At 47.5% G+C, this 20,234-nt stretch overlaps 1 long non-coding RNA gene across 1 annotated transcript in view; it reads right to left on the bottom strand.

Moving 5' to 3' along the window:
- LOC121075716 overlaps window positions 1–20,234 on the bottom strand; it is a 165,603-nt gene that overhangs the window by 21,801 nt on the left and 123,568 nt on the right. The window contains exons 10-11 of the long non-coding RNA XR_005823123.1: window positions 9,477–9,550; window positions 7,266–7,504 (exon numbers count right to left, since the gene is read on the bottom strand). This is a non-coding gene — a long non-coding RNA (uncharacterized LOC121075716). The remainder of the gene's footprint in view (window positions 1–7,265; window positions 7,505–9,476; window positions 9,551–20,234) is intronic.

Genomic DNA, 20,234 nt, shown 5'->3' with positions numbered 1-20,234 from the left:
TGAGTGTTCATGCCGTCTTACCACAAGGGATCTGAACAGTTCCTGCTATGCCAACAGGGAGGAAAGAACAGGAAAGCAAAGGTGCTTGGCTGAGGCTGCTGCCTGTGAAACAAGCAGCAGAGCTTGGTAAAGGTCCTCTGCTCCCAACCTTCAAGCTGGTACCCTCCCCACCAGATCATACCAAGGTATCCAGATTTTGAGGCCTGCCTATTACTTCAGTGAAAAACAAGCAAGGACACTCATGCAAGCTTTCTGTCTCCTGTAGATCTCAGGATAGCACTTTGAGCCATAATGCAAGACAGAAGAATAATTTTAAAACTACCTCCAACCTACAGTGCACCAGCCGCAGTCTCATCTCAGAAGAATAGCTGGCTGGCCTGAACATTGGAGTACTGTCCTGAGGGTGCAAAGTCAGAGATGAGGCTGCTGCGCGTCATTAAACAAATAGAGAGACAGCCCCAGAGGCTCAGACACAGCCTGACACTTGCTGGCTCTGTGAAAGCTTGTTCCAGGAGCAGGAGGGGCTCCAGAGCACTCTGTGGAAGGAAAAGATGCAGTCATGGGCTGCAGCCTCAGCCTTGAGCTGATGATGGAGAACAGAAGCAGGAAGGGAACAAGCACGCTTGAATGCTTTGCAGGTTCAGAGCAAAGCCAAACTGCTCCAAATGGGCTTGCAGGGCCTTAGGTAAAAGCTCTTTGCTGCAAGCTCTCCTCCCCCCCAAGACCTGACATGAAATCTGATGGGAAATGGCTGCAGCCATTCCTGACGGAGCGCATCCCGAGCTGCCACAACACACTGCTGCCCCCCTTCCTTCCACCATATGCTCGTTTGACAGCAAGAACTCAGAGCACAAACACATGCAGGATGGCAACCCCCTGCAACCCCTCATCCCCCGTTCTCAGCATCACAGGAACTGCAGCCCAGGGGCACTGAGCTCTGTCCTTCCCTCAGCCTCTTGTCTGCTTCTGACTCCTGCTGCCCACCTCGGGTGGAAGATGAGGTGCCTTCATGGCCCGACCAGCTAAACTTTTCAATGCTGCTTGGGATGCAGCTGATGAATCTATTCCTACTGCAACAACACCTTCCTTGCTCTCATTTCACTGGGTTGCTGCTGCTTTGTGTTTGCCTAATGAAGTTAATGAAATTAACTTACACAGACAGATGTAGTCTCACACAAGAGGGCACAAGTCATTCAATCAAGCCTGCTAAGAGGACCAAGCTTGTTCTTCCAAGTGTCTTCCATCTCTCTGGAGCTCCTAGGTCCTGCACCTGCTTTGTAGGTCTCTGCCTCTGTGCTACCCAAAGGTGCAACCCAAACAAGAAGAGAGGAGGCAGCTTCTTCCTCCTGTCTAGTCATGTCTATCAACATTCCCAAGAAGGCAGTCGACTTTGTTGTGAGGATTAGGCTAGAAGACCTCCAGAAGCCACTTCCAATTTGGAAGTTTCTGTTTCTATGACAGTCTAGAATTAAAACCAAATTGGCAGGAAAACAAATACCAGTTCCCACACAGTTTTTATTTCACTTCTGATTACGAGTCATTAGTTAGAATCTTTCTGAAGTTTTCTCGGACTTTGTTTTGGCCTTTAGTTCAATCCAAGAAGAGTCAAAGGCAGCTTCTCGTGTTCTTGCAGCTAAACCAGGATGAATGACTTGATCTATCCTAAATCCTGTTCAGTTTCCAAAGCAATGGAAGCCACATCCTCCACTGAAACATCTCATGGCCAGACCTTGGTTCTGAGGTATTTGGGAGCCTGTTACCACCAGGACTTCAGGAGAATGTATCAGGACCTGCAAATATACACGCAGAAACCTGAAGGTCCAACTAGACTGAACTGAGGAAAGTTTTCTTCCAATCTTTTTTATTCACTATGAGCGAGTGCATGACCTCCAGCCCCAGAGAAGTCTCATGACTACATGCTGAGAAATCACTGCTTGAATAGATGCTGCAATTTTTAGAAACAAAGGAACAGTACTGTGCTCTAGAAGTCTCCAGATGGGGATGATGCAGCCCATAACTTGCCAGAGACTTTTTTTTTTAAAAAAAAGTTTTAAGTGGGAAGCATCCTATTCACCTCAGGGAGAATGATCTCATCCACCTACCTGCTCCTTGGCAGCTTTCAAGATGGTAAGGGACCAAGTGATGTCACTGGGATAGCAGTGAACTTCTCACAGAGCTGTTCTGGCTGAATTCATGCTGAACTGGTATTAATATCAGTTCCTTTATCTCCATTTCTGAAAAAGACTCCAAGCATTAACAGCTTCAGTAATGACTCATGGGTTTAAATTCCTAAACCTTTTGAGAACAGGAAATTAAAGCCAAGATGAACAATACCCACAGATTAAATATATTTAGCTGCTGTGTTTCTTGTTGAGAAACTCAGAACTGTTTAGTGGTGCTTTTCATGTGGCTGCTCCATGTGGCAATAATGGCAGCTTGCACTTGAAGTCAAACCAGCAAACTAAGAGGGGGATGCAGGAAGACATTTTATTGTTTTCCTTGTGCTTTCTGCTCTCCAGCAGAGCTCCTCCAGGCAGGAGTTTCTCACTAGCTCCCTCAGCAACAGATAAAAACAACTAAAGGAACAGCCTTGAATTACGTGGTAGGGCACAAGCCATGAGGGAGGGAAACCACACTTCTCTGGGCAAGGTCTTCCAGAAGGAAGTCTCTGGAAATGTTTGCAGAAATAGGTCACGCTCGCTCTGGGCAGGCAGCAGCAGACAAAAGCTGGGCTCCAACATGCACCATCACGGCGCTTCCTCCCTGTGAGATAACCAGGGAAAGCATGCAGCTCCCAGCATCTCCCTCCTCTTTTTGTGCTGAGGCATCCTTTTCAGCATTTCATCCACAACTTTGTTGAGTCAGGAATCAAAACCATCCCTTGGAGCCCCAGTTCAGTGCCCTGGCTGCTAGGTCCTCGCTCCTCTGCTCCCAGGGCTGCCTGTTGACAGCTGGTGCATAGAGCCAAGGATCTCAGCTCTCTGTTTTTTCCTACTTCATTAGCTAAACAAACAATCACACCATATAAAATACCACCCGGCTAGTCCGCCTGGGAGACGCAAACCCATGCAAAAGGATCTCTGAGACAATTTTAGAAACAGGCTGCGCCTCTGCCAAACGCAAGCGCTTGGATCAGGGTGGCTGCTGATCGTGCAGCTCCAGCTCTTGGAGAGCCACCAGCTCACGAGGATGGAGCACAGTCATCAAGATATGAAGACCTGGGTGATAATACTAATAAGGCTTTCAATTAAAAGGCTGAGTATGAACAAAATACGTTGAGTAATTCGAGGTATTATTTTGGGCTTAAACAGAACACATTATATGGACGTTTATGCAAACACAGTAAAGCTGGCTGTCTGGATGGAAGACTCACATTTCCCCATAACTCTCTGCACCAGATGTTTAAACCTAAGCTGCCACGGGAGACCAAGACTGACTGCAGTAAAAAGCAGGAAGAAAGGCATCTGCATAAATAAATCCTTCCCCCATGCCCCCGTTAGTTATTCAGCACTCAGCCAGGAACGGGTTATGGCTCCAGGACCCACCAGAAGTCCAGGCAGATGAACGCAGGGGAAGGAGCCCACAGGTACCTGGAAGAGGAGATGGGACTGCACAATTCATAGCCCCTTGGACTTTCATCTTTTTGTCCAATTTGCATCAAAACCTCCTCAGAGGCACCAAGAACAAGAACCATCTGACAAAAACTGCTGGCACAGGGTGACAAAATTGTTCAGATGGGAAAAGTTTGTCATCCAACACAGCCTGCAAGGTGCCCCCAGCTGCAGAAGAGACTGCTCTGCACAGCAAGAGACCCTTGCAAAGCCCAGATACACAGGGCCATCCAGCTTTCACCACCAGGGTGGCTTCAGCCAACATTTGTCCCAGCCTGCAGTTAATGAGAGCCAGCTCTATCACCCACAGAAAACACTGGGAAACTTAGCAGCTTCTGGTGAGTTTGGGTCAGATCTCTGAGGTTAAAGGCCAACATTTATGCAGGCTGAGCATGTACTTGTCGTAATGAATGCAGGTGCCAGAGCAGACAGCACAGAAACACTCCATGACAGATGCCACCACTGGCACCTCCCCGGCACGGCACAATCTGAGGCACTGTGGTCACACCAGGCCTATGCGCCATGCAGCATTTGCTCCTCAGGGAGCTCTGATGCCAGACTCGGAGCAGCACATGGTTCAGACTGCCCCTGTGACTTAAAAATAGGACAAGCAACTTGCTGGAGAGAATCAGCTTTTCTGTAAGCAGAATAAGTAATTTACACGCTGAAGTAGCTAGCTTTAGTGCTTTCCTGTGGCCTAGTCCTAATTTCAGAAGTCTTAGTGAGAAACATACCAGAAGCTGGAAAATTAGATTTTCTATTCACATTTCCTTTGAGCTCAAAGCTCCTCCTAATCAGAATCAGTGAACAGTTTGATTCGTCCCTGCTTGGATTAGAGTCTGAGAAAGCTATTTAAGTTTTGCTCACATAACTCTAGGTCTTTTCTCTCTACAGCCCCCTTAGCACCCCAGGGGCATTTGCTGCTTCTGCAGTCCAGCTACCGAGGACTCCTGCTGCAGTCCAAAGTGGAAGCAGGGAGAGTGGCTTCAGTTAAGCCACAAATTTAGAAGCAAAATGGGCACTTTGAAAAAAAAGACTCAGGAAGTCAGATTATTCTGGCTGATATTTCAGTACTTTTTGACTAAACCTGTTCCCAAATGCAGACTTGAACAGTTTTGTCCCAAACAAAGACAGTATTGAGGTAAAAACACAAGACAACAAAAATTTGCCCCACTTAACACTTAGTTTCAGCTCCTTGGCCAGCCACCAAGACTGGTATTTTAAATTTTAGAATGAATTCATTCTCCATGAGAAACCAGCATGACGCAGATAGCCCAATACAAAGCTAGTGTACTTTTCTTCTAGTGACATGCAAGGCCAACCGCGAGGGTTGAAGAACTGCAGACCTATGAGTCTCTGTTTTTTCAGAAAGATTCACTTGGGAGAAGAGAGGCAGGTCAAACTGACCTTCATCCTCAGCTGCCATCTCCGTACTATACTTCTGTCTCAATACTTCCAGGTTAGCCAGTTACTTAAAAATTCAACTCTTTAAGCATCAAATTTGCACCAGAGATTAAAATATCATCCCCTTTTGCCTCAAAATACAGAGGGTAAGAACAGAGCACTAGAGCTACTTAAGGCAACCTTATACGCTCCATTTCCTTTCCAGATCAACCACACTGGACTCTAACGCATTCACACAGGAGATCTTTTCCAACACCAAACCCAGAAATGTCTATTTTTGTAAAACAATTCAAATTATGCAATGAATTCTCCAGTTCAGGTCCCCTAGACACACAGAGAGGTTTGACTTGGCACGTGCGTACATATTCTCAAGTTCAGTCCACAAGCACCGCAGGTTTTTTAAAGTTTCAACATCCCTCTGACCATGCAACATGTGGCAGCCCAGCAAATGAACACCTACATGTGAGCCAAGAAACAGTTGCTGGAAATTTTTTTAGTGTTTCCTTGACTTGCAAGCTAGTCCCCACCTTTTCTACACCTTCAGGAGATTCCTGTAGGAAGCTGGCTACCAACATACATACACCTGCAGCAAGGCTAGAGATGTTTAACCATCCCTTTTACCTGATTATTTAGATGCAGCAGCCAAGCAAGCACCATTAAAATCAGTGGGATGCACAGCTAGGAGCAGGCTGGAGCCTGGAAGCAGACCTGCCTGTACCTAGGCCATTAAAGGAACAAAACACGCCACACCAGACACGCAGAGCAGACACAGTCACAGCAGAAACATGCATCACCTAGGCTTGTTCCTCACACCAATCATCACCCTAAGCTCTTCTGAGAGGAAACTCAGCTGCAGTTCAGAGCACCTGCATTCAAGAGCCCTAGTTAACCTTAGATCTCCTTCCCTCTTTATGGGATCTTGGAGACCACCTCACACCTTCAGCATGAACATTGACAGAGCACTTGAAGTAGATACGAGACAAAACCGCTCGGTGCCGGGTTCCTTTGCTTCCCTGTAGCTGTGTTCTCACCCTGAACACGTGCTAGAGGAAACACAGAAGCTCAGAGTTTTGCCAGACCAAAGTAGCTTGCACACCACCATCAGAAATTGAATACGATCAAGTCAACAGCTCTCCCCCACCCATGGCTTTGTAGCAGAGACCAAAGTTAGGGCAAAGGCAGCATTCCCCCTGCCAATGAACAAGCCAGACCTCTTGCAGCACTGAGACCAACCTTATCGCCTCCTTCATCCCCTTCCAGAATGCCCGTACCACCAGCTGGCTGCAAATATCATTTCTTCCTCCTATCCCCAGCCCACTCCAAGAACTCTGGGCACAGCCCAGCTCTGCTCAGGAACAGAGCCACGAGCAGAGGGGAAGAGAAGCTCTTAGTGGAGCACAGCTGTTGCTCCCAAGCCAGCTGGTGCACATGCTCTGGGTTTTGGGATACCTTCTCATCTCCAGCTGGGTAGGACAACAGTGAGTCATCCAAAACACCTGTTTTGTGGAAGGATGATCTTTACATTTTCAGCTGGAAAATGAAGCTGAAACCACCTGTTAGGGACTCCTGCTTGCATTTTTGTTCAGTTTCATTTGTTTACTTTTTTTTTTTTAATCCAAACTCTCATAATTCCCCATGAAATGTGGCTCAACCCCCCTTAAAAGATAACTTCAGCATCTGAAGGGCAGAGCAATGCCAGGACAGGGCTCTTGCACTTCACTTCCTATCAATGAGCACCACCAGAAAACTGAATATTTTACAGAGAAATTCCCCACCAACCCTGGACAGAACAAAGGCTTGTCTGCAGGTGGTATGTGCAGGTTGTGGCTGCAGAAACTTGCAGCCTCCTTTGTAACATGACCTTTATGGAAACTCAGGGGTTAGGCTGGCTAAATCAACTGGAAAAAAAACACCCATTTTGTTCCTGATAAAATACTTGACAGGGAGGTTTGACATTCCCAAATACAGTGCTTTAGGCCAAGGGAAGATTGGGTCCAGGCCTGATTTCCACTCAACTTTTACCCGTCGCAAACACGTAGCAATCCTTCCATGGTGACAATGCACATGCTGAGCAAGGACAAGGGCACCTGCAATGGCCTCAGGTTACTGCAGGAGGAGACCAAAGCGGTCTGTGTGCATTTCCATCCACCCCACCGGATACGTGCGCGTACAGGGCACATGCCTCTGGGGGCACTGCCCCTTCTTGTGCAATGTTCAAAGTATCAGGGCTCATTCTCTTGCTCAAATTACCTGAGGGTGGACTGCAGGAGCCGGAGTCTGTACACGAGCAGCAGCCAGCTTGTCGCATGTGCCATGACTCGATTCAGGTGGCGGCTGGACTCATCCCTCCAGCTTCACGCCAACTTTAAGTCTTGGCATGACTTCACGGGTTCCATCGAGTTCCCAGAGGATTAACTTGACATGAGACTGATGAAATCACCAGATCAAACTTCAGCCTGGTCTATCAACTGTCTTCCTCTGCCCTGCGCCTGCAGAAGCACGATAACATTTTGAGGGAAGAACCATTGGTGCAATTCTACCTTATACAGAAATTATGCAGGAATTGTATATAAAACACTGAGGCCAATAGAAATGCATAAATGTGATATATTAAGCATTACTCGGTAGAGAGGGATTTTTGTATATTGATTTATTCCCATCCAAGGGAACAGCATTTTCTGGCATCAGTGGTGTCCTGAGCACATATTTCAAAGCGAAACACAGACAGGGCAGCCCTTTCCCAGCCGTGCCTGCTGGCAGAAACTTCCAGCCACCAGCTCCCCACACTTCCCTGGCCAGAGAGAGACAATGCAATCTGCAAGGCAATTCAGCACAGGATCTTCAACATCCTCACATGTGAGATGGGAAACCAGCACATGGAAGGGCCAGCCAGGTACAACCAACGGTTTGGGTGTGCAAAAATTCTACCTGAATTCTCTGAACTTCAAAAACGTGCCTACTTTTGAAAAGTGATGATAAGTCAAGCAGGATTTGCGTAGACACCGTGAGAGGTGAGAACAGGCTCTAAATACAATCTTACGTGACTGAATTTTAAGCACTCCAGTCAGATTCTTTTGGCATTACAGTGATAATCTTGGCATCATCACTCCCACAGTTGCCTGCGATTAGCAGTTGCCACATTTGAGTCTCCCTGTGTTCATCAACATCCAGGTCCTGCCTGACACCCCATCGGGGCTGCAGATGAGACCACAGAGCTGACTCAGAGATGTTTGACAGGACAGATTTCAGTCATTCAATTTCCTTCATCTCTGACCATCACAATTTTCTTCCTAGACCAAATACTCTTTTCCTTCTGCTCTGGTTTTCTCTGACAGCACAGTTAGCGCTATCAGAAATAACAGCAGTAGGTGGGTGAGACAGCAGTGTCCTGCCGGCGTCTTTTCACTCGCTGGTTGCCACAAGAGTGAGTGTACCAGCTTTTCCTAGCGCTGCAGCTCCAGGAATATTTAGCCTCTTCAGCTGGAAACTAAAAGTCTGAACCTAAAAAGAAAAGCCAGATGGGGTGAGAGGCTCCTAGCCTCATTTGATATGTATGGTCAACAAGAGACAAAGCAGAACCTGAATCAATAACATATTCAAAGGACAGGATTAGCTTTAATGGAAGAAGAGTATAATACAGGGAAATTCATAGAAAAGTACTTTCCCATACCAGGGAAGCGTACTTGCCAATGTCACAGACTGCTGCTGGCAGAGCTGGGACTCAAAAACAGACCCTTGGCCAAATCTGTCTTAACCACAAGGCAGTTTTTGGCTTTCAAGCATTAGTGTGAGTAGTTTGTATTTTATCTCAGAAGTCTTTAGTAAGCTGGGGCAATGGGCACATTGCATTCCACCTTTAAGTTGTCTCTGGAGAGCCATATCCTCTTATCCATGGGGAGAGCAGAGGAGGCCAGGGAGGGTATGTCTGCTTGCCACATTAAGATAAAACAAATTGCTGCAGAGCTCTTTTCTGTTACCTTATGGTTGATGACTTCCTTGACTTTAAAAAAAAAAACAAACAATCAAAAAACAACAACAACAACAACACAGTATTTTACGGAGAAACCCCATGTTTTCACAAATCTTTGCTGGAGGTTTTTAGAAGCTAAAGTGCCAAACCCAACCCCCGTCACTGGTATCCCTGTGTCACCAGCTTGGGTACCTCAGCACAGAGCAAAGCAAGCAGAGACAGCCTTAAAGGAAACACAACAGTGTAAAAGCCTAGAACAACAGATGCTCAAGGAACTTTTTCTCAGCCACTTTCAGTTCATTCGAGGCTGGCTTAGCCCAAGAAGTGCGAGACCTTCCAAGGCAGAAGCTGGGTGGTTTCCATTCCTGTCCATTTTCTAAGGTATCAGTTTATCCCCAAGCAGCCCGAATTTGGGTTAGTTTTGCAGAGGCCTTGACATGCTGTACCCTGGGGAAATCTCCCAGACTTCTGTTTTCATGATTACAGCTGACCTTCAAGACTTCCGTGCCTTCTTCCTCAGACCCCTGGGCTGCGGTCCCATCTTGAAACTACTTCTGATAGTGTCCTGAAAAAGTGACAAGATTTCAGTTCCATTCTCCCACTATTGCTAATAGAGTAACAGCTTGAAATCCCGGCATCCAAGCTGGAAAAACAAGCAGGATTCCTCTTAGATCAATAGCACAAGCTATAATCAAATTGAATATTCACAATACTGGCTTTGCCTTTCTTCCGACACTTCTTTCTTCTAAAATGAAATATCTTAATAGCTATTAATAACTTACAGATTAATACCTTTGCCAAATGTCCCGTGTTGTGTCTGCAACCAACTCCCTATGCCTCGTGGCATGAACCCTGAAAAACCACCTTCTGTGCTCACTCCAGCCAAAGGCAGAGAATAGGAGCCTACTTGATAACTGAAGAGGTTCTGACCTGACATATGGAAAAGATCTCGCTACAGCCTTGCTCTTCTATTTGTTATTCATATAACAAAAACAGTTCCTAGACCTAGAGATTATAAGTTCTCTCTGGGTTTGCTCTGCACTACGGCATGTGACTTTCTATTGTTCAGTGTGCCAAAGGAGGACCTCGGAGGAAGTGGCAGAGGGCTGTTTATCCAGTTGACAGACTGGCTGTCTGACTCAGCTAATCCACTCCAGACCAGTGGACCTTCATGCTAAACACAGAATCTCTTTAGTTCTTCACCAGATCATTTGAACTCATTGACAGCTCAATGATTTACATAGTGGTAACAACTGGGAAGAAAATCACAGAACCACTGAGGTCAGAAGGGTGCTCTGTAGATCACCCAGTCCAAACGTTCTGCTCAGAGTAGGGTCACATTGAGAATGTTGCTCAGGATCACATCCAGTAGGGTTCTGTATATCTCCAAGGACAGAGACTCCACAACCTCCCAGAGCAACCAATTCCAGTGTCTCACCACCCTCCCAGTGAGCTTTTTCTTACGTTTAAATGGAATTTCCAGTGTTTCAGTTTGTTCCCATTGATAAGTCCCCCACTACCCTGAGCCTTCCTGTCTCTAGACAAAACAACTCCAGCTCTCTCAGCCCCTCTGCATACGCTAGACGATCCAAGCTCTTAATCATCGTCTTGACCATTCTTTTGACTCATTCCACTACGTGCATGTCTGTCTTTCACTGGGAGCCCAGCTGTATCTCACCAGTGCTGAGAGGAGGGGAAGGATCATCTCCCCTCCACCTGCTGGCCTCAACCCTGCTGGCCAAAGGTCTCATATCCAACGTCCAAGCTCATGCACCCATGCTTGAAAAGGGAGAATCCTACATAGTGACAGTGATATGCATCCTATCCAGTCATTCCTTCCTTATTTTATTTGTCTGGCAAATTAAAGCTATAGAATTAAAAACTAGCAGCTGCAACTCACAGAGGCCAATATCCTCTGTGGATGACTCATCCTCTTGTGTGGGTTTTTTTTGGGGGATGTGTTCCTGAGGAAATGAAAACATGCTAGTGTCTTCTTTTCTCTTGCTTTCTTACACAACTCTTCCTGTTCTCCTGCTTAGACACTGGTGTCCGTCCCTGTGGCTCCTCTCTGCATCAGGCTACATATGCTGCCTGATCTTCAGTATTATGCAGGCAAGGCAAAGGAACTCCAAAAGTTAACAGTGCTGTCTTATCACACCCGCTTCCACCTTTGGTGTGTCACAGCCGAGAAGGATGGAAATACCCATGAGATGGGCAGAGACTGAAATGAGGGAGAGGGAGAGAAATGAAAGAGAACATGGTCCTGATGAAAGACCGCCCCTGTGCTGTTACAGTGAAGCGATGACAGCCAAGTGCTGTTTGATTTGCAGTGGAAGAGCACTGGGCACACCCCACGCTGTGTACTATGTGGCCTTGCAAGACCATGAGAAACCAAACTGAGCAAGTTGAGCTGTGCTTGCAAAGCCTTGGTTCCAGTCGCTTCTCAACACGCTTCCTCGTGGTGCCCCGCTTTCCAGGTGGCTCAACGTGCACCAAGAGCTGATAAGAGCTGCAAGAAGCCTGACCTCCTCCAAGTTGCCTTGAGGTGAGGGTAAAGAGCACAGCTGGGGCCAGAGCCACTGCAGCAGTATGCCAAAGGGGACAGGCAGTGGGGAGGCAAACCCCACGCAATGACGTGAACTCCTCTGTCCAGCTAAGCTGAAGGATTAAGGAAGCCACAACGTGAGGGGTTGTACCTGCAGTAAGCTGATAAATCAGGATCCAGGAGCCCCAGTCTTGTCCCTTTATCCCCAGACTACTCTGGGATTTCAGAGCTTCGGCCTGTTGGAAGGAGCTGTTTTGCACAGGTGTTCTCCCGTGCTCTGGTAAGGCTTCTGATGAACTTTACATCAAGTAAAAGGTGTCTCCGTACTGATGTAGGCTTGGCTCTCTGAGCCTAACATGCTGGATATGAAAGGAGCTGACATGCTGAGGTTTTCTCATATTCTATATTTTTAAGTGCTTTTGAGACTTAAAAATGTGCTCTAAAATGCTTCCCTTTAATTTCCTTAAAATTGTTACTGGAGCTGTTGGTATCTCTGACACGTGTCAAATGCATCCTTTTCTCTGTTCTTTCTCCCCCACTACACGGTACATACAGAGATATAAAAAAAGGTTTTCAGCTTGGCACTTCACTACCCTCCTCCACACTTTTTGAGCACTCATCCCTTTTTTTTTTAAATAATAATAAAAAAAAAAAAACTAACAGAGTGCACCTAACTGAACATATAATTGTTTCATGTAAAGTTTCCCCAGAGAATTATATGATCTCAACCTGTCTTCCTTAGGCAGCATATAATCATGCAATCTACTGGTTCCTTGTTTCTCTTCGTTTTTTTCCCCCAATACTTGTAATAAGTTTTCCACCTTGTCTAGACATTTCTGACATGCATTTCTTCATCTTCAGCAGCTGCAGCAGCTCTGCTCTTTCCACACCTAGGTCCAGCATCTCAGCAGCACCCAAGTCCTCGTTCCAGTGTCTCCTCTGCCAGCACTGGCCACATTGAGACCACAGATACTCCTACCCCCTCCCAGCCACATCTTTCGTCTCAACAAAGAGACTTTTATTTCTCATGTTTAACATTGGGACTGTTACCCCATTAGGGTGAAGGCTCTCTCTTAATGGGAGAATACCCACAATGACCAAAATGGGCCGTGTTTGACAATCGGTGGCTCTGGATGCTACAGTAATTGCTGTTAATAGGTAGGTATGATCAGAATTTTTCCATTGCAGTAGGATTTAACAGCAAAAGTAGGACTGCCACCTTTATTTCTATTTTAAGAACAAATGACAGTGTTTCCATCCAAAAACTCTTTGTATATGGAAAGATGGCTGTGATATTTCTCGGAAATTGTGGTTTGCCTGCCTTGCCTTTCCGTTGCCTCTCTCACCAGCCTACATCCCCTGTTGATACAGCACAGCTGAAGCTCTGTAAACCAGAGCCTCCCCACCATGGGAAGGGTGGAGACAATACAGCACCATGCTGTCTGACCGAAGGTTCCCCCAAAATTCCCACTGAGCACTGCAGCAGTGTTTCAAGGTCCCATCAGAGGCCTGGACAGCATGCTACTGCTGGAAAAGCTCCGTTGTCTGTCAGCAAAAAGCCCTGTCTTCCCAACCCAGGTCTGAATGAGTCCAATCGTTCAGTTAATGCTGAGGCAGAGGATAAGTATTGCTTGAGCCAGCAGGAATCTCCTCTCCCCTAGTTCACGCACAAGGGCAGAGAGAGCAGAACGCAAAATTATTTGCCATCGTGTATTGGAAAAGTGCAAACAAAGTTACCTTGGAATGGGATCGCATCCCTTCAGCTTTAGGTTTTTGCCAGCCACCTAGCAAATATGTTCCCTGGCATGAATGTTTGCTGAGAAAATAAATCACATTTTTAGGCCTTTGTACAAAGTAGCATGGAAGTATGTAATGGTGAGTATTTACCTCTCCAGCCTGATCATCAGAACTGCCCTCATCCACTTGGAGATTAGAAACATACCAAGCAGCTGATGTGTTCAAACAGTGAAACTCTGAATCCAAGCAACAGAGCTGAAGACTGTGTTTACACACCCTGAATGTCCCAAGTACCTGCATCTCACAAAGCAACCACAAAACCCTGGGGCACTCCAGAAAGGAGGAAATAGCTTGAAACTGGGTTCAGTTGCGTCCACTTTTCCTCACAGGCAACACATCCCACTCCCACCTCCACTGTACCTCAGCTACCCTTGCACAGCTGTGCCTGGCCCTGCAAAAAGCAGGGGGTTGCTCTCGTCTGGTCCACTCTAGGGGATGGGGTTCTCATAGCCCAAGGCCATGCGGTGAGTCAGACCTACCCTGTGTTTCCTCATCTAGCCAGCCACTGATACGTGCAACCCATTTACAAATTCACTGCAGCCTCCACCAGCAATATTACTAATAGTCCCAAACATTCAAAATACATACTCAAGAGACCTGAAAAAAATATATTTTTTTGTAAATATGCTTTTGTTTCTCTTTATTTCCCTTTGAAATTTGAAGCCTTCAAAGACTACATTTAGCAGGTTCTTTCAGCAACTGCATTGTACTTTGAACAAAAAGACAATCCCTTGATCCAGAACCTTTCAATGAAACTCAGTGTTACATTGCAACAGACTGCTGTAACCCTGATGCACAGTGCATTTGCAGCACTTTTGAAGAAATGAATCACTTCTCCATAACGAACTTCCACGCCTGTCACAGCACTTCAGGTGGCTCCAGCAGCATGCTCTGCTCTCTGAAGTCCGGAGAGGAGCACATCTGCCAGTCCTGAGTGCCAGGAGACCTGACCGCTTGACTCCTCCACTGACTCACTCACTGGGTCCTGATTAGTCACCAGAAATGATTTATTTTGCCCCCTGCAGAATGGCTCTGAGGGTTGCCCTCTCGGGGCAGAAGCGCTCTGACCCGTGGCTGAGACTGGCACCAAACACCACGCCAGCACTCCTGATGAGCAGCTCTGTTCTCACATTGGGGCCATGGCACAGACACCAGCAAAGAAAACTCCCACAGTGCTGGGGGAAACCAGCTGAAGCCCCCCTCCTCGTTTAGATGTCCCAGGGAGCTCACAAAGCAGCAAAACACTGCAGTTTCTTGGTGCTCATCTTCCTTTTGACAAAGACCAGTTGGAATTGATTTTAAGGCCTGTTGGAGGATCTCCACCTTCTCCATTCTTTGGAAAAATTTCTGTGCAGCAGCCTCTGTTGAATTCCTCCCCTCTCATCCTGGGTTAAAAACCACTGGGCTGTATTCTGATTAACAGGACTTAGGAAAACTGGGCTCGTGTCTTAATTAGTCCCCAGCAACAGAACTGCATCCTTCCATGGAGCGAGGCAGGGGCTGTTCTGCGACGGAGGATGGAGGGAACTCACCAAAGCAGGACCCAGGAACTCCAGTGGTTTGAAACAACACGTGGGTGAGATGAACGCAGGGAGAAGCCGGACTGGATGAATGAAGGAACGGAATAAACTGCAGCATGGTTTACCACGACCTGCTGCATACCCAGTGCTATCCATGACCAACAATCACCACTGCCAGCCCATCTGCAGTGTACCACTGCTGTACCATATGAAAGTGCTCTATTTTCCTAATAATGTTCTCTGTGAACGTTACTTCCTCAGCTGGCAGCTCCAATCTGCCAGAGCATTAATGAGAAACTAACAGAGAGTGCCAGGCTAATACAGAAGCAGTAATGAAGATTAATCTCTCCCCAGAGAGGATGACATGCCTTCTCAGAGACCTAGTGCACTGCAACAACATTTGGAGGGTCAAAATTAGGTCAATGAAAGCTAATTAATAGCAAACCTCTCTTTTGTTCTTAATTATGGAGCAGTGCATAGGGATTTCAAATAAGTCACTTATTCCATTCTAGCCACCGCATTCCCAAGCCAGGACCTGTAAGCCATGTACCAATTTGATGGCACATCTGGGCAGTCTCTCAACGGGAAACTAACGGTGCCAGAGAGACTGGGGCTGCAACTATGGCAGCAACTCTTTTGAGTCTGTGCTTCAGAAGAGGGGTTGGATGAGCTTCTGCATGTACCCTGCATGAGGCAGGACCCTAATGAGTGACTCCTGTGCCTCAGGCCAGGCTGGGGTTCTTCTCTTCTCTCCACAACAAGATCCTGGCCCCCTCCAGCAGCCTCTGGAGTTGGTTTTCCCACAACACAACTTCCCACTGTATCATTTCTTGCCAAAGGATGCTGTGGTTGCTAGAATCATATGTATGGCCTTAACAAGTCTGCCAGAGAGAGTCTTCATAAAGGGCTGCTACATGCACTGATGTTACTACTGGCCTGGAAAGTTCCCCAAGGCAGAAGCAACACAACAAGACCACGCAACACCAGAGAGCCTTGCTGTTTGGGAACAGTTCAGAGTTCCCAAGCATGCTGCTGACTTCCACCGTGGCCTTATGTCATTTCAGTCCCCTCACCTTGAGTCCTTGCCCAACACATGAAGGCACTCTGGTAGCTGAGGCTATGGCATCCCAGGTAGCACTACCATCTTTGGTGCTCGTGTGTCCACAGTGCCTCAAGACACAGCTGCAGCAACAACTGTCACAGGTTTGGTGAGGATGCGTCCATTCTTCCTTCATCTCCCCTGGGTAAACCCATAGGAAACAAACAAACAACAAAAAAAAAAACACCAGCAAATAACTCCCCTGGGCTGTCTCTGTGCTGGAGAAAGCACCAAGTTTCATTGCTGTAGATGAGCCATAAAGCAGTGAGCACTTAGAATTCCTGTCTTGCCTGGCCAGAGCCCAAATGGAAGCAAATCCTCTGCAGGCAGGACAGTCCTGCCAGCTCCACGATCCCACAGAAGGAAAACATGCTGGGTCTAAAGAAAATCAATGACTTTGCACATGTCTTTGCAAGGCTGTATTCAGAGAGGTGACTGGCACTGAAATTGCCCTACTTACCACAAAAGCAGTGACAGTGCCACTGCTGCAGCAGGGGACAGACTGACTCCAGGCCTTGTTTCAAATCTTGTTTTCTAATTGGAGCAGGCTGTGCTGCCAGCAAGAAAACAGGATCCTTTACGAGATCAGATGTACACGTCTCCCACCATGCTTTCAAAGGTGAGCCAACAGCTCCACAGCAGCATTTAACTCTTGCCCAGCTGACATCCACAGCACCAGTCCATGCATTCTCCCCAGGAAGAAAGGAGCGGGGGGAAAATTCAGTGGGCTGCAAAGATGTGCAGTGGCTGTTGCAGTCAGGGACACAGCAGCATGTTCTGCAGAGAGGTGCTGGAAACATCAGTGTCTGGGTGAGCACTTCCAATATGCAGCCCGCCTTTGAGAAATGTCGGGCAACTTTACTGCGAGCTAAACAAGAGAAACTTGGCATGCCAGCGGAGCAAAGGGAAGCCGTCCTAATTCTGTCTGAACCCTCGCATGGGACTAATTGCCTGCCCAGCATTTTAAGCTGGGCAGTGCCATTTCTCACACATGTAGATGTCCTCTCCAAGCGGTGTTGGCAAAGGCTCTGGAACAGAGCTGCCACCTCTTCCGACTCACACCCCCTGATGAAGAGGGCAATAGCAGGACCTGCTTCAGGCTGCAGGTCTCGGTCTGGAGGTGCCCTGTTCCTCCTGAAGGAGCATGCTGCCCAGGCACCCGCTGGAAACGCTGCTCCCTCAGCATCCAAATAAAATCCCTTGTGTATTCTGCTAAGGCGAGCATTGAAAGGAAGGGAGGATGTACCCACCGCCCGCTGACGGCAGAAGGACTTAAGCACCTCATTCTGCTAAGCTCCTTTGAAAGCCCTGAATTTCAACACTCAAAGGTCTGCTCTAATTAGCCAAATAATTGCCCATGTCATGTCTGTGCTCTTAAACGATTGGCAGTAGAGCTAACTTGCACTGATTCACCTTATTCTGACTCACAGTCATTTATTTGCACTATTTCCAGCACTGGGAGTTGAAATAATGATACATGTTTTCCATACATTCACAAGAGAATTCATAAACTGCCAAGAATACATGACTTCATGTCCAGCTGTGCCAGGCTCTCCTAGCTTCTTGACAAAATAAAACCAACCAGACCTAAGGTGTGCTTAAGTTTGGGGAAATATTAATGCAGTGAAACCATCTTTTTCCCCATTTTTAAGTCAAATTCCATCACTGTGAGAGCTTTGAAGGCTGTCAGACTCAAAGACAAAGCCTCTCCTCTACTACAGCATCAGCCCTTCTTGCCTGATCTTGGCTGGTGCCTCCACACTTTGCAGGAGTGGCCCCTCTGAGGGCTGAAAACGCCCTCCTGGCTCCACGGTGCTTTTCTAGTTCTGACTTTTGCGTTATAATTGCCCAGCAGCTGGTGCCAGCTATGATAAAGACACTGTCCCCCATCTATTCCCTCCAGTATTGTCCAAACTTCACCCCAGGGGCCTAACCTCCCATAGCCCATGGAGGTTTACTTTTCCTCAACATTTTCATCCTTCCAGTGGGACACTCGACTAAATAAAAAGCATCAGGGGACTGATTTCAGCCTTCTAAATTCAATCATCAACTAAGGCTTATTTCTGGAATCATGTTAAGCAGAGGAAGGACCTCTCATCTGTCAACATCAGGTGCATGACCCCAAGGCTGCTGAAATTACAGGAGGACAGTGCACTGAATACAAGGTACGGGTACACTAGCAAATTAGGCTACCTTTAAAGTAAACCATCTCTCCCAAGACACATCACATCACTTCTGACCACTTCAAGAGATGAACTAACGGAGATAAAACCACTAACTTAATTCTCAAGACAGAGCAGTGCCAAAAAGCCCCTTGATTTAGCTGAACACAGAGTGAGGGAAGCTGCTCACAGAGCCTGACTCTGAATCACGCTCCAGAATCTGAATCACTTGGTTTCAGCTCAGCCAGCAGCTCCAGCTGAAAGCAACATGACCGTAACTCCCTGTGTGTAGTTCCCCCAGGGAAATGCAAAACCACCTTGCAGCCGTCCCGCAAAAGAGGAACCGAGAGCACCCCGGGCACTGTGTGACATGGCGGGGAGCAGCGGGGTGCTGCACGAGCAAGCTATCCCACGACAGCTCCACCTCCATCTCGAACTGATCTCCCGTTTTCTCTAGTCATTACAAGCACAGCAAGCAGTGATGGTCAGGCCTGTGAGCAGAAGGGAAATTATTTCAAGTGGCCAAGGACACGGGAAGGGCACTGAAGACGAGCCATGCCGGGGTGGAATGATCCGTCGGAGACACGTACGGTTTTCAGCAGCACGTGCAGGCAGTGGTGGTGCAGGAGTATGGGAGCACCTCCTGACTGACTTTGAGCCAGTGCCCTCAGATCCATTCCTTAATATCAGTTCGCTCTGCCGTTTCAAAGAGGAATGCAACCTGGCCACATCCATGTAGGCCAACCCCGTTCAGTGAGGGTCTGTGGGGCCACCCCACCAAGGATCTCGTGAATCTCACCCTGCAACGAGTCCTCTGCTTTAAAAAAGGGGAGGCGCTAACTAGACCGCTTCTGTGACCCACTTACACACAGAGACTCAGCTCCTCTAAAACCAGGACAATTAGCGAACTTAATTGCAGTGACTTTGCAAACAGCCTTTTGTCATGATAAGCACTGAGCGCTAAGACAGGATCAATGAACCCAAGGCAAAGTTGCCGCTGCCGCCTGTCCTCGCTGGCTGTCACGTAACCAGGGAGACCGGCGCCGTGGTGGGACGAAGGCGCATCTGGCAGCCGTCCGCAATGCTCACCAAGCCCCACGGCGCAGGGCCGTTTCTGTCTCCCTCTGCCACCTCGCGCAGGGACGTGGCTCACAGCCAGACGTGACAACCTGATTGTGGGGAGATGCCCTGAGTCCCCACAGTTCTCCACTCGGTGCTGCAATAACAAAACCCAGCCACTGCTGCGTTCCTCTGGTGGGTGTACAAATCGTATCACTTCTCTCCAAGTCGAGAGAGCAATCCCAGGTGACACCAGCTGCAGACTGAAGCTCGGACTCTCCCTCCGTGCTGCCAGCAGCCCAGGGCAAAGCTTCCTGGCAGGCAAACTGGTGCCACAAACTGAACTCCCAGTGTCAGGTTTGCCAAGCAGGGGGAGACTGGTTGTATGCTTCGAGATAAAGCTGCTGCTTAAGCACTTGCTCCACTGCAGTGAATACAGTTTAGAGGTAATTTCTCAAAAAATTCTCAGTGGCTGGAGTATACCGGTCTTCCTGCCGCTCGCCAGAGCTCAGGCTAAGGCAGTCACTAGAAAATTCTCTCAAGGTGGCTTTAACTCTGCCTCCCTTTCGTCAGCTTTCTAGTGGTCATTACAGCAGATCTGGGAGGGGAAATGAATGTTTGTAAGATGCACAATTGAATTCAGTATGTAACAACAAGCAAATTGGGAGGATAAGTATTAAACTGATTAAAAGCTATGCAAGCAGAACAGAATTAAAAATAAATGAAACTCAGCTACAAGCCTAATGAACAATTGCTTTTAACCAAATTTACACATTCCTCTCCATAATCTGTGATCTATGCACCAACCTTTTGTGTGGGCAAAGAGGCCACAAGAGGCCAAATGCACTGGTTGGTAGTGCTCTCTCCCCTTTGTTGGCTTGCATTAGCTTTTTGTTCTCCACGTGCTACCATCTCCCAGCTTTGAAGTCCTATTCATTCTGGGAGAACACAGCACCTCCTGGCCAGGCCACAGCTGATGCCCTTTTAGGCACAAAAGCCACTGTTTAGCACAAATGATTTTGAATGCAAAAGCAGGCCCTTAAAAAACAAACATACAAGCAAACAAA

The sequence above is a fragment of the Cygnus olor genome, chromosome 10, assembly GCF_009769625.2.
Source record: "Cygnus olor isolate bCygOlo1 chromosome 10, bCygOlo1.pri.v2, whole genome shotgun sequence".
Taxonomy (NCBI): domain Eukaryota; kingdom Metazoa; phylum Chordata; class Aves; order Anseriformes; family Anatidae; genus Cygnus; species Cygnus olor.
The sequence above is the reverse complement of the archived record's forward strand: the minus strand, read 5'-3'. Positions and strand labels throughout refer to the sequence as shown.